Here is a 14,613-nt window from a genome sequence, read left to right as displayed (position 1 = left end):
ATGAACCCCACTCTTCCTGTTGTTTTCATCATTCAGATTGGAAGGAAGGACTTTCGTCTTGCATATTCCCTTTAAATATTGTGCTAATTATAGATAGGAATAAGACAAAATACACAAAAGGAAAAAAAGGCTGGTTTTAAAAGCCATATCATTCAGTTTAGTGTATTCTACGGATATCCTTATAGTAGTCACTGCTAGAGTTTTCCAATTTCCCACTGAGGACCTTAGTAATCTCACAGCTTTAACCTTGCCCTCATAAAAAAGAACGTTCTGGAAAAATGTAGTGTGTGCTTTGCAGCCCTAAACAACACCATGATAGTTGGTAGAACTTTGACACAGCCTTTGTAAATTAATCAGAACATTTCTGTAATCTACTTCTTTTCTTCTCAAGCCTACACTTGACTCCTGGAGGCCCAAAGGGCAGTAGAGAGGCTGCTGAGGTGTAAAGAGCTCTACCTGCCAAGAAGAGGTACACACATCTCTGTACATAACCTAAATTTGACTTTATAATCTATAATTCAAGAAAGTGAAAACCGTAATGAAGTAAAAAATCTTCTGAGCACCAATTTCCTTTGATGTCTCAAGGAGAAGGCTATTGTGAGAACTGGAGGTAAGAGCAATCTCTGTTATTGGTTTTCTTCTGAGCTGGATAATGGAGTATATTTTATTAGGTTTTTAAAGACATTTGTAATTTTGCATAATGGAGTATACATACATACATACATACAACTAAATAAATAGTGTATGAAAAAGGAATGTAAGAAGGATAGATATGTAAACTCTGCCTGCTACACAGAGTTGGCAAAATGTTAGAGATGAGTTTTCTAAGAACTTTGCAACATTTAAGTACTATTTATACTTATTTATACTTGTAGTGAAGGTTTTGGTTATGTTATATAAATATATTTTTGTTTTAATACCAAGTGTGGGATGTGGGAATCAGACAGCTGATAACAACTTCATGAGAGGACACATGATACTTGTCAGCTAGAAACAGGGTATGTGTTTTTTTTTAATATAATTTAATATAATTTTTTATTTATTACAATTTTATTCACTTTGTATTCCAGCTGTAGCCCCCCACCCTCGTTCCCTCTTAATTTCACCTCATCTCCTCCTGAGCCCTTCCCCAATCCACTGATAGGGGCGGTCCTTCTCCACTTCCATCTTATCCTAGCCTATCGGGTCTCATCAGGACTGTCTTCATAGTCTTTCTCTGAGGCTTGGTCAGGCTGCTCCCCCTTCAGGGAGAGGTGATCAAAGAGCCAGCCACTGAATCATGTCAGAGACAGCCCCTGCTCCCCTTATTAAGGAGCCCATGTGGAGACTGAGACTGAGCTGCCATGGGCAACCTCTGTACAGGAGTGGGATTTGTGGCTACTTTCCCTTCTCCATGGTAGGATTGTGTCTAGTTTGAACCTGTATGGGTCTGTGCATGCTTTCGTGGTCTCTGTGAGATTATTTGTGCATCAGCCTTCTTGTGTCTGGAAAGATTGTTACCTTTGACTCTTTCAATCATTCCTTCTTCTTTTCCTCAGATCCCTGAGTGTTGATGGAATAGATTTGATAAAGACACCTCACTCATGGCTGATTGATCAGGAGTAGCTGAACAACACAGAGTGGACTCCATATTTTTTGTGTTCTTTTCTTTTGTTTTATTTTGGTAATTATTGGGCAATTGTTTGTTATGATTTACATTTATTTTGTTTTGTTATTGTTTTGAGAGACAGTAATAATGTTTAACATGAAGTTTGTGTGGTTAGGGTAGATCTTGATTGAGCTGAGTTGGAGTGAATACAATAAAAATACAGTAAGAAAATTTTGTTTAAAAAATTAAAAAATGTGATAGGCAATCTGAACATTTATTCAACTTTTCCTTTTTCCTATGTAGAAAGATTAAACTTCTAAAAATCCATATTTAATGTCATACAGCCCTAAATTAGAATTGGTTCTGCACAGTTGGGCTGTATTGACATGAAGGATGAGTGGGCGCCTTTGGCCTAGGGCCAAACCCTTATTGATCCCGGCCTACTGCCAAGGAGAACTTTGTAACACAGTGCTGACCTTTGTTTGGCAGGGCCTGCTTTTCACATCTTATAGGGTGGCAAGTTACCAATACTTTCAAAGAAAAACTTACCCAAAGCACAGGATTTCATTTCTTTTTTCAATAGTGACAACTAGGCAAATGATTTTCCTTTATATACACTCCTTTATGAGTAAAGCAGTTGAATGGATTTTGGAAAAAACTGACCTGCTGCTGATCATAGACCCTAATACAGATATGGCCAAAAGGTTCAACAGTGTTTCATCTGATTTGTTTTATGCATGACATGTGCATTTGAAATCCTGTATGCCTTAATATCACTCATTTTCCAATTATGCAGTAAGCATTTTACATCACTAGATTTAGTTTAATTCCTAGAGGAAAGTTCATTTTACAAATAATAGACTCTTGGGACTGAAGAGATGACTCAAAGGTTAAGAGTATTTGTTGTTCTTTCAGAGGGCTTAAGTTCCCAACACAAGATTTTATAATTGCAGCTCCAGGAGACAGATGTAATCTTCTGACCTCTGGAAGCAACTATATTCACATGCATATACCTATGAATACACAGCCATACATATTAATTATTTTCTTTCTTTTGTACAATAAATCACCAAGGCCAGGAGAGAAAGAGAGATAGAGAATAAATTTAACACAACAACTAGTAAATTATTGGTTCTTGCTTCTTTAGGTTAAGTGAGCTTTATTTATCTCTGGAAGGTTACAGTAACAGGATTTGAGCAACATGATAGTCTTCTCTTCCTTTTGTTTATGGTGTTCATACCTGTAGTATACATGGTAATGGAAATCTCTTATTCAAGGATACATTGTTTTCATGGAATATACATCTCATTGTTTTGCCATCTCTTTTAGTTTTACCATAGAAGAAAAAGGTAAATTATACTGTGCATAAGATGTCCTGTTTTTTATGTATTATATCTAACAAATGATGAAGAATCTAAGAGACAATATCCTTTCCCTTCATACCATTCAACAGAGTAGCATGGAGCATAAAGCTCCTACCCTGAGTTGAGAAACTACTGACAAGTTTATGGGTTTCTTTAAAGAGATGTCACTGGTAGGTAGACTGTGCTCCAATGGAAGGCCCCACACCCATGAGAATATGGGTAGCACAAATTTGAATACTTAGATAATATAATATTAAAAAAGAGATAAATATGAGTGGGATTAGAGAAGGATTTGAGAGGTCAGTTTTATAAATTCTCAAAGAATTATGAAAACATATACAAGAATATTACAATTTCTGTGTGTCTTAGTCAGTGTTGTTATTGCTGTCATGGAACACCATGGCCAAATCAACTTAGGAAAAAAGGGTTTATTTGGTTTTTAGGTTCTTATCACTGTTCATCATTAGAGGAAGTCAGGACAGGAACTCAAATATGGCAGAATACTGGAGGCCTGAGCGAATGCAGAGGCCATGGTCAATGCCACTGGCTTGCTCATCATGGCTTTCTTACAGAACCCAGGACCACCAGCGAAAGGATGGCATCCCCGCAATAGAGTGTGTCCTCTCACGTTACTAATTAAGAAAATGCCCTGCAGCCAGATCTCATGGGACAATTTTCTCAGCTGAGTTTGCCTCCTTTCAGATAACACTAGCTTTTATCAAATTGACAAACAAACAACAACAACAACAAACTATCCAGCACATTGGGTTATTTTTAAAAAGATCCTTGCATTCTGTGTATAATCATATCTGCCAATATTGGCTTCCCATTATTTATGACTATTTTATAATTTGAAATCATACATGACTGCTGCAAGAAAATACAGTAAACCTACATGGGTTCATAACCTTCTTATATAATTTTTATTTTGGTAACAAAGCATTTAGATAATGAACCTACTGTTGAGCCTGATTAGTTTTCTAGTGACCTATAGACAGTATATGCTTATTTATAACCTATATGTTACCCACAGTATGCATGCACATTGCTCTACAATAGTGATTCTCAATCTGCAGTTTGACAAATATCTATTTCCAACAATATTTACTTTATAATTCATAAGTGTAGCAAAATTACAGTTGTGAAGCAGCAATAAAAATAACTTTATGGTAGGGGGTCACCACAACATGAGGCATTGTCTTACAGTATTAGGAAAGTTGACAACCAGTGCTCTAAAGTAAATGACACTAGAATTTTTATTCTTCTAAAAACATTTTAACTTTTTATTGATTCTTTGTGAGTTTCACATTGTAAACCCCAATATCACACACCTCTCCACCTATTTGTATCTGCCCTGTATATGTGTAATCTCCACCCCCCCCCAAAAAAAAAACCACCTTAGACAACATCTCATCTTGGAAGCTGCAGCTTTGGGTCTGCAGGACCATCCCCTTCATGTACACCAGCTGTTTATAGATAGGGTAGGTGTTGGGGTGGGCCAACCAAAAGAACCGAATATGGGCCTGTGTGGTAGCTGAGATGGTCAGTCCACCAGCTCCCCTGTGCCCACCCCACCTGGGCAAGCTCTCCAGCACTGGCTAGCTCACCCCTTCTTGCATCTGGCAAGGGTCAGGGTCAGCTCTCTCTCACTTTCATACCTTTTACCTGTACCTTTGCCATCAGACCCAACTCTACTGTGCTACAGTTGAGGTCCATCGCCCACTTCTCTGAATGTTGCGGCCAGTGAGAGGCAGGATCACCTCTCCTGCTCTCATGATTCTGTGGCCAGTGTTTCTGACCACCACAGGTGCAAGGAGGAAAATAACTGGTTTATGGATACTTTATATATCAACAGAACTTAACTAAAGCTATCAAAAAACACTCTTTCCATGAATAAGATAGTATATTCTTTCTTTGTAGGAGACCATTTCATTAAATAAGATATACAATATCTTATTATTATCATTTTTTGATATATGTGAATGTGATGTGTTTGTGAATTTTCTTAGTCATTATGTTTCCTACTTTTACAGAGTGTTCATGAGTGTGTAAGACCTAATTTAAAATGAGAACTGTAAATTTTAAGTAGTCCAAATACAAGAATGTATACATAAAGTATATTTGAATAATAAGACTCAAGAAATCATGTGTACAATAAAATATACAATATTATACAATGGCAACAAAATACAGCATGTCTGCTTGCTAACAGAGGTTTAGTTGTACTAAATGGTGGTAGAAACAGATTTTAAAAATCACACTGCTGTGCAGATTTTAGTAGGTTTATCCTATATGATATGTCTAATAACCACTTATAAGTGACTATATACAGTGTGTGTCTTTCTGCTTCTGGGTTACCTCACTCAGTATGATCTTTTCTAGATCCCACCATTTGCCTGCAAATTTCATGATTTCCTTGTTTTTAATAGCTGAGTAGTATTCCACTGTGTAAATGGGGAACAGCCTTACCAGGCTACAGAGGAAGACATTACAGCCAGTCCTAGTGAGACCTGGTAGGCTAAGGTCAGATGGAAGGGGAGGAGGACCTCTCCTATCAGTGGGTTTGGGGAGTGGTATAGGAGGAGAAGAGGGAAGGGAGGTTTGGATTGGAAGGAGATGAGGGAGGGGCTATAGCCAGGATAGAAAGTTAATGAATTGTAATAAATAAATAAAAAAGAACCACAATGGAATAAACAAAGATAAGTCTATAATAGAGATGAATTTGAAATGTTTTCCAAAACTTAGAACATTTTAACTATTAGAAATCTATTAGTTTGTATATTTGATATCATCTTTAAAACCTTATCAGGCCACAGAGGAAGACAATGCAGCCATTCCTGATGAGACCTAATAGAATAGAATCAGAAGGAAGGAAAAGAGGACCTCCCTTATCAGTGGACTTGGGGAGGGGCATGCGTGGAGAAGGGGGAGGAAGGGAGAGTTTAGGAGGGGAGGAGGGAGCTACAGGGGGAATACAAACTGAATAAAGTGTAATTAATAAAAAATAGAAAAATCTTTAAAAATGTTAAAAATAGTCTTAAATAAAGAAGTGGCTGAAAGTTGACGATATGATGTTTATTTTTCTAATGGTCTCAAATGCAGAAAGATAGTTGAGTTGGTAGATTGTCTTCACAGAGCATGAAGCACACATTATCACATTTCTTAAGTAACCAGAAAGTGATAAAGGATATCTATATGATAATAAGTCTGTCTCAATGGAAAACAGTCCATATCTTTCAAGCAAACATCTTTGAGCCAAATAATGACATTATTATTATTTCTAGACCATTAACCAGCCCTCATGAGGAGCATTGAATGCTTAAGGTCAGTGACTTCAAATATTCCTAGATTTGTGCCAGAATGTGAGCACAGAAATGACTTGAAAGCCTCTAGAGTGAAGCTAAGTATCAGGAAGTAGGAAAATATCAAACTATCATTATAAGATGAAGACACTTTATACTTCCCGGGTAACTTAATCAATGCTACAGGTGACATTACAATAATGTGAACTTCTAGATGCCGTGGATTGGATTTTTTTTTTTTTTTTTTTTTTTTTTTTGGTTAAAGGAAGCGAAGCAGAAGGACATGATATCTCTAAATTTTCTCCCCAATACAACAACTACTGCTTCAATTCATCAGCCAGGGCACTTAGGCAGACAAAGCAATTCTTCCATTCACACTCATAGGCATAAACAGAAGTCACCTTTAGGGAAATCTTCCATGCACTGCTTGCTTTTCTATGCCCATCCATCAAGCAAATGAACAATCTATTTCTGTCATGCTGCACTGCCACCTCAATGAATCCCTAGACATCTGCTGCAGTCAGTTTGAGCATCAGCAGACAAATCCACAAATAGGTCCAATTTGTTCAATTTTGCTGGGTGATTTTCAAGTAGTGGCCAATATACCTGTTCAGTTCATTGTAGAGAAGGAAGTTAGATCTTAAAGAGCATGAGAATAAACAATTTAGCACCTGGTATATCTCCCAAAGGCAACCTATTTGATTGGACTTGTATAACTATACATTCTACAATATTATAATTCAGTTATGAGAAAGATAAAATTATAACACTGATAAAAAATCATTCTAGATCTCTAATTATTTACCTTTGTAGCACCTAGTAAAAATAGCTCATTGTTAATAGAAAAATGACATCAATAACTATGATAGACACCATGTAGATCACTAAAGAAGAGATGTATTAATTGACACACACTGTTCAGATTAGAACAAAAGATCAAATTACTAAACAAAATGTTCTTATATATTTGGACCTTAATAATTTAATGAGGGGGATGGAGGGAAATAGGGACTGGGAGGAGGTATAGGGCTACAACCAGGATGTAAAGTGAATAAAAAATAATTAATTAAAATTTAAAAATACTTATAATATTTTTCTGTTTATAGTTACTGGAATCAAACTTGGGGCTGTGCATGCTAATCAAGTGTCCTACCATTCTAGACCAGTACATTTAAAAATATATATATTTACAGCTGTAGTTATTGAAAGCAAAAATATATTATACTTAAATATTTTATTCACTAATACAATAAAGGATATCTTAGATAGACATAGTCATATCTTGTACTAAAAGCATTTTAATTTTTTCTGCCCATTGCATCACAAAAACATTCATGTCATAGTATAGGACAAAGAAAATTTTAAATGTACTTGAAAGTCCAAAGGTTAACACAGTAAATATGTTTTTCATGTAACAATGGTAGCTTATCTTATTTTTGTTTCTTATATCAAAAATAAGCTTCTAGTAATAAAATCCATTTGATTATCTCTGATAGATAAGGCTTATGCACATAGAAAAGAAGTAGAGCAATAGATGAGAGTAGAATACCTGTATAGAATGTGTGTTTGTTTCCTACCCCAACCAAAAGGAGAAAAAGAAGAAAGGCAAAAATTGTAATCCTTGACGTTTTGAAAGTAGGAACTATCACACCACTGTGACTGTGTAAACTCTGACTCATATGTATTTTGTAAGCAGTGTGTCTACTTCACCCTGGAATTTGTCTAAATAAGATGAAAGTATTTGATGAATATAACAGAGAAACAGAGTTCTTTGTATGTGAAAAGCATACTTGCTAAGAATTTTGAAGATCACAAACTATTTAGCTAAATAAATAAATTTGCATCTAAATCAGCACTTAAAACATGTAACAAAGTGAAAACTCCCAGTTCCTTTGTGAAGACTATACAGCATCATATAGAAAAAGTAAATCTCAGAAAACGTTACCTAAATTTACCACCTGCCTTAGTTAGGATTTCTATTTCTATGAAGAGACACCATGGCCACAGTAACTCTTTAAAAAAATTAATTAAAGCTGGCTCACAGTTCAGAAGTTTACTCCATTATTGTCGTGGTTGAAAGCACGGCAGCATGCAGGCAGACATGGTGCTAGAAGGAAAGCTGAGAGTTCTACATCCGGATCCACAGGCATCGGGAACAGAACTGGCTTGATCTTCTGAGAACTCAAAGCCTGCCTTCTAGTGACACACTTCCTCCAACAAAGCCACACCTCCTAAAATCGCCACTCCCAGTGGAACAGGTAGCCAAACATATGAGTATAGGTACAGGGGCCACACCTATCCAAACCACCAGAACATCCTTGTGGACTCTTTAAAAAAAGAAATACTACATTCCTCTTTTTAAAAACAAGCAATTAAAATCTCAATATTTTATACACAAAGTTATGTTAAACTATAATGATCCATTTCATTGTATTCTGATTGTGGAGGAAAATAAGAAATGAGAAAGACTGAAAATGAAGAGGATGAGGCAGAGTTAAAAGAAAAACAATACGTAGAGTAGAAAGAAAAGAGCTATTTCTATGTAGTGGACAGTCAGCTCTACTATACCAATAGCTGTTCATCAGCACATTGATGGTATGTTGATTCACTAACTGCAATACATAACTTTGTAATGAAAGAAGCATTAGAAAACAAAACTAGAAAAATAAAACATAATGCAATAGCCAGTCATTTTTTTGTGATTTTCTAAAACTACCAGCAGAGAAAGAATTATTTAAGAAAAGGCTCTTTTGAAGAATTGTTAAAATCATGTAAAATGTTGAACTAAATTTAGATTTATATGCAGTTTTAGCAATAAAATCGTATGCCCTCTGGTAAACTGATGTCGCCACATTTGGGGTTTGGACGTGTCCAGATCCCGCTCTTATTCTGGACCAGTTTCCCCAGTCCCATGGTTCCCTTGCCCCACTTCCCCCATTTTTATTTTGTAAAGGGGAAGCGTCATCATAGTTGTCTGCCTCCAGGCTGGGAATGGTTGGTGCTGGCTGGTAGTGACTTGGGCAATGTTGCTTACCTGCTGTGTTAGAAAATGGATTAAACAGCAGACCGGGAGGAGGAAGCCCCAAGAGCCAATACAGGGCCAAGGAGGGGTTTGGTATGTTGGTATTCTCAAAGCTCCTGACACTCTTTTGGGGGGCGGGCAATCCACTGTTTCTATAACTTTTTTTTGTCTGTAATAGGTTTTTCTAGCAAAAAATCTCCAGTGATGTGTATTGGAAAGATTAGGGAGGGACTGGGTAAAAACAGAGTTAGAAAAAAAAAAAAGCTGTAAGAATAGAGGAGAGAGAGGCCCTTGGGGCCTGGGCAGTGGCCAGGTCTTAGATGTTCTCCCAGGAGATCTCGTAATCCCAACAGGGGTGGTGTCTTCTTCAATTTGTCAGTCATTAACCCATCCACATCTGATAGGCCAGCATCTTGGTTGGTAGGATTAAATACTGGACATTTCTGGTTGGGACACAAATAGCCCTGAGCAGGTCCAATGTAAAGATATTAACAAAACTCCTTCCTGTTTTGAAGAAAAGGTCAGTCTTTCCATGTTATATCTAAGGGATCATGCTATTGAACTAGGATAGGAGTTACTCCTGGCATGTGCCAGTGAAGTGAGAGAGGAGGATACTTAGAGCTTCCGTAAAAATTATATGTATTTAGAGTGGCTAGGGCCCTTGTTAATTGTACATTAGGGGGTGGGCAATTGTTTTTTGTTTTTTAAATTAGGCTTTTTAGAGTTTGGTGTTTATTTTATCTTTGTTTTTGTTTGTAATTCCTTGGCTCTGGGGATTGTAAGAAATACCCCTTGTGTTGGGCCATTGTAAGCAGAAGGTTTTAAACTGGAAGCTAGTAAAAGCAGGGCCAATATCAGTTTTATCTCTTGAGGAATGCTTATGACTGCAATGGTGTGGTACATTAATCTTTTTTAGTTTTCTCCCATTTAAAGGGTAGCCCATATAAAATATGAGTATGTGTCAACAGTAAAAAAAAAAAAAAAAAAAAAAAGACATATTTCTGGTGGCCAAACTGGGGAATGTGAGTGACATCAATTTACCAGTGGGCATTGGGTTTGAGACCTCTGCTGTTAGTGTCCATAGTTTGTAAAGCTGGGGTAGTAATAAGGCATGCACAAGAGGGGAGTGTTTTTATTATCCTTTGAAATTGAGCAAGAGGGATTTGGAGGAAACAGGCTTGAAGCCCTTTTACATTTGTGTGCCTGCATGAACGGAATTGATCTGCTTGCTCAACAAAGGTTGTGATATTCACACTCCTGAAGAGTCAATCTGATCAGTGAGGTCATTTTCCTTAGGTATCAGACCTGGCAGGGGACTGTGAGATTTGGATGTAGATAAGAATGGCTCTTCCCTGTTAAAGGGTGGAGACATGGATGATCAGTCTAGTTGATGAATGGTCTTCATATTCAGGGAAGCAAATTAACAGCATATACACTGAGAAAACAGTGAAGGGTGTATTGACTTTCTTGAGAGCTATATAAATATCATGTAGTTTCTTATTTTGGGGGAGTTATGGGGCAACTCTCTTAACTGAATAATGGGGGTTCATCCCCGGGGAAGTAGTATATTATTGCCTTAGCTGCCCTCTTTCTTCCATCAGTAAATACTGATGGGGCTCAGTGATGGGCTTCTCTGAAAAGATGAGTGGGGTTGTTGGGGGAAGTTCCAATGTATTTTCAAATGGTGATTTCAGTGCCTTGGGATCTGCTTACCACACTGCCGTGGGAACTGTTATTAACATTGCACTGTTTCCTGTACCCATGTGATGATGAGGAATGTTCCCCAGTTATCCCTTACTGGCTAATTCAATGGCCTACACCTGGACAGGGTAGAAATCAAGTAGGAATGGCAAAGTTTAATGGACTTTGGAGGCTAGGAGGATCACAGGAATAAGAAGAGACAGATACTAGAGGGAGGAAGGGGCAGAGCCTCTCAGATAGAAATTCTTAGAGTAGATGGCATGTGATGGGGGCTTGGAAGTAAAGGTAGCTTAGGAGGTAATATATGCTATGCCCCAGGTGAAGAAGGCTATTCTATCTACCAAATGTTTGTGTCTTGCACTGATTATGATAGTGGGTTAGATAATATTGCCATAATAATATAGGGCTAATAGTAAGCACTATTAAACCACACTTCTATTATCACAACATATTAGTGAACCAATGTGGAGCTTAAATTTAAGCTTACAGCCTGAAAAGTCCTGGGTGAAAGATGGTATCTTAGCCAAAGAGTTAGAAACCAAAGATGAGCATATTTCACAGGTGCCACTCCTGACTGCTGCCTCAACTCTCACAGAGCAGTAGTGGCTATTGAGGCATGGTAGGTTAGAGAGGTGGAACTAGGAGGCCAGCAGCTGTCTAGACTCAGTTAGGGAATGGAGTTAACCACCTAGATTAAAAAATGGAGACTGCCATAGTTTTTTGTTTTGTTGTTTTTTGGGTTTTTTACCAAAGCCTAGACAAGAGAGCTATGCCTACAATTGTGCCTAAAATGGAAAGTACCATGGCAGAGGGCACTTGGATCTTTTATGGCTTTGTCCATAAAAGTTGTTGCCATGGATCTCGTTACAATGTGTTCAGTGGTAATCACAGTTTTTCCTCTCTAGGAAAGTTCAGAGAGAAAGTGAAGAGAAAACCAAGAGATGAAATGTTAAATTAATGGCAGTAAAACTGGAGGAAGGAACTGGGCTTCTTGATAGAGAATGAGAAATTGATGTCAGCTGGAGCTCAGAGCTCTACCTGTAAAATGTTTGCCACATCTTCTGGGAAGGGCCCTCTGATACATTTTAGCAACAACTGAATTCCAAGGAATGATGGAAAGGGCTTTACCATTGCAGCCTGAGATGGCACAACTGGCCCAAAATGTAGAATTTTACTAGTTTTCTTTCTTTCTTTCTTTCTTCCTTCCTTCCTTCCTTCCTTCCTTCCTTCCTTCCTTCCTTCCTTCCTTCCTTCCTTCCTTCTTTCTTTTGCTTGATTTTTGTTTGAAAATTTTGTCCTACAATTCAAAGTTGTTATTTTATAGAGTTATGGAATTATGATGATTTGCAATTGAGATAAAATATGTGTGCAGGGCGATGGAGACACCAACCTTTAATTCCAACACAAAGAAGACAGAGACAGGGGCATCTCTGAGTTCTGGATCATCCTGGCTTTTACAATAATCTCAGGATAGGACTCCCTGCTGCTAAGATAAAGCCAAGCCCTGGCTCCTGGAAAAAAAAAAAATGGTCATTTAAGTTTTCCTGTTGTCATCAGCAAGGTTGATGCTTTCATAAGCCAGATGCCACCAGCTCCAGCTTTTCTTTGATTACTGTTATCAGCAGAAAGCAGGGATATTCTGTTTATCAGTATAAGAGGCCAAAGTTAGGCTGAGAATGAACATGCCAGCTGCATGCCTCCCCCAGCCAAAGCTATTGAATGCAGATTGAGGTGTGATGTCACCCTGCTCTGGACAGTTGACTGATTCCTATACATTCAAGGCGCTCTCTTTGGGGACAGGTCGTGATTCAGCCAGGTACAGAGAGGCACAGTGACATTCTAGGGGGCAAAGTATACGTCCGCTTAGTTAGGTGCCCAAAACTCAAAGGGCATGTATTGAAAGGTGGAACCACCCATTCCTTATGGAAAAAGATGTGGGATGAAAGTAGCTCACGCAAATGTAGAAACCCAGGCCCAAACCTCTAAACAGATACAAGGTGCCTAGCATATGCTTAAGCATTAAAAGTAGAGAGGAATTTAAATAAAGCTGATTTTTTAAAGTTGCTTTTTTCGCTTGTTGGAAAACCAGCTTATCCCTTTAAATGTAAAGCTATTTCATGAAGGATGGGTGTCCAAGGGTCCAGAGGAGAATATTTTGATCTATATAGTCTTGTTTTGAGTTTCAACTTAAAAACGATTACATGTTTAATGGCAATAGTAAAATCAACCTCTTTGAGAGAGGTCAAAATGGAACAGACCTAGGTAAAACAGAGAATGCTACATTAAATCAGTCTATACTTATATGACTTCAAACTACAAAACAAGCAAGTAACGTAACCGCTGACCCCTCCACATAAGAATAACTCTAAGACTGACTGAGACATAAAAATGTCTCTAGCTAGAACTTCAAGTATACATGACCAATACATACTTGGCTACAATATCCTCAAAACTTATCATGCCATTATTTTAAGTGACATAGATAAAACTGGTTTACAATTTGGTTTACAATCCAGACTGGCTTATAGAAAGATGCCTTTTCTTCTGCTCATACAAAAGCAGAAAACTGTCCTTAATTGATCTGTGCATTCTGCACATACTGTACATTTATGATTTTAGAACTGTACAATGCTCGTGAGAAATTGTATATTTTTAGAACAAAAGAACCAGACACCAATGACACTGGATCAAACCTGACAAGATTCATTCTCCAGGATGCTGAAGCACTGACACATACATTCTAGAATCCAGCACGGTCTAGCCACAGCTGTTTCAGTTGTTGCTCCTTCAAATCCTGCTTCCAGGACAGCTTTAAAGAAGACTACTTCTCCCAGTTGATCCAGCCTTTCAGACTGTTCCACATAGGATTTTATCTAAGCCTATGTTTCTCAATATTTAGAACCTGGTCCACAACTGTTATTGCTAGCTCATTTAACCATTTCCCAATGTTATTTGGGCCCCCCAAATGTATCTTACACCCCAAAATCAGCAGGAAGCAACCATAAAACAACATTGTCCCATTTCCCTTAAAGGGGGTTGAGTAGATTTCTTGGGCTATGGATGTTTATTGTCATTATAGGATGATTACAAGGTATTAATGATCTTATTTGGAGAGAAAAACAAGGTATAAAAATGCAGATCCAGGGTTTCTCTTTTTTTCTTTTTTTCCCCTCTTTCTTTCTTAGGTAAGGTGAAAGAGAATGAAAAGAAAGAAAGGTGAACATAAAAATATCTTACAAGAACAATAAAAAGGCAGATTAATGTATCTATTCTTCAACTTAGAGATATTGTTATATTTACATAAGGGTATTTTGATACATTAATTTAAATTTTAGTGTATGAATATAAATTCAAATTTACTTTGCCATATATATGTGTGTGTGTGTGTGTGTGTGTGTGTGTTTACTCTGATATAAGGTATTTTACCCATGCAATTCATTTATAAATACAAGTTTTACTTCCAATACTTTTAAACTGCTATTACAAGCTATATAGGATAATTAAGTAATGCAAATTAATTGTTACTTGATCAACCCATGGTCATGTCAGATACTAAACTAATTTATCATAGAAATATGCTTCCTAGGTTAAACAGATAGCTAGATGTGGTTCTGTAGATGTATAGACTATGTAAAA

Source organism: Psammomys obesus, unplaced genomic scaffold (genome assembly GCF_907164565.1).
Source record: "Psammomys obesus unplaced genomic scaffold, mPsaObe1.curated_primary_1811, whole genome shotgun sequence".
NCBI lineage: Eukaryota > Metazoa > Chordata > Mammalia > Rodentia > Muridae > Psammomys > Psammomys obesus.
Note: the sequence above shows the minus strand (reverse complement) of the source record.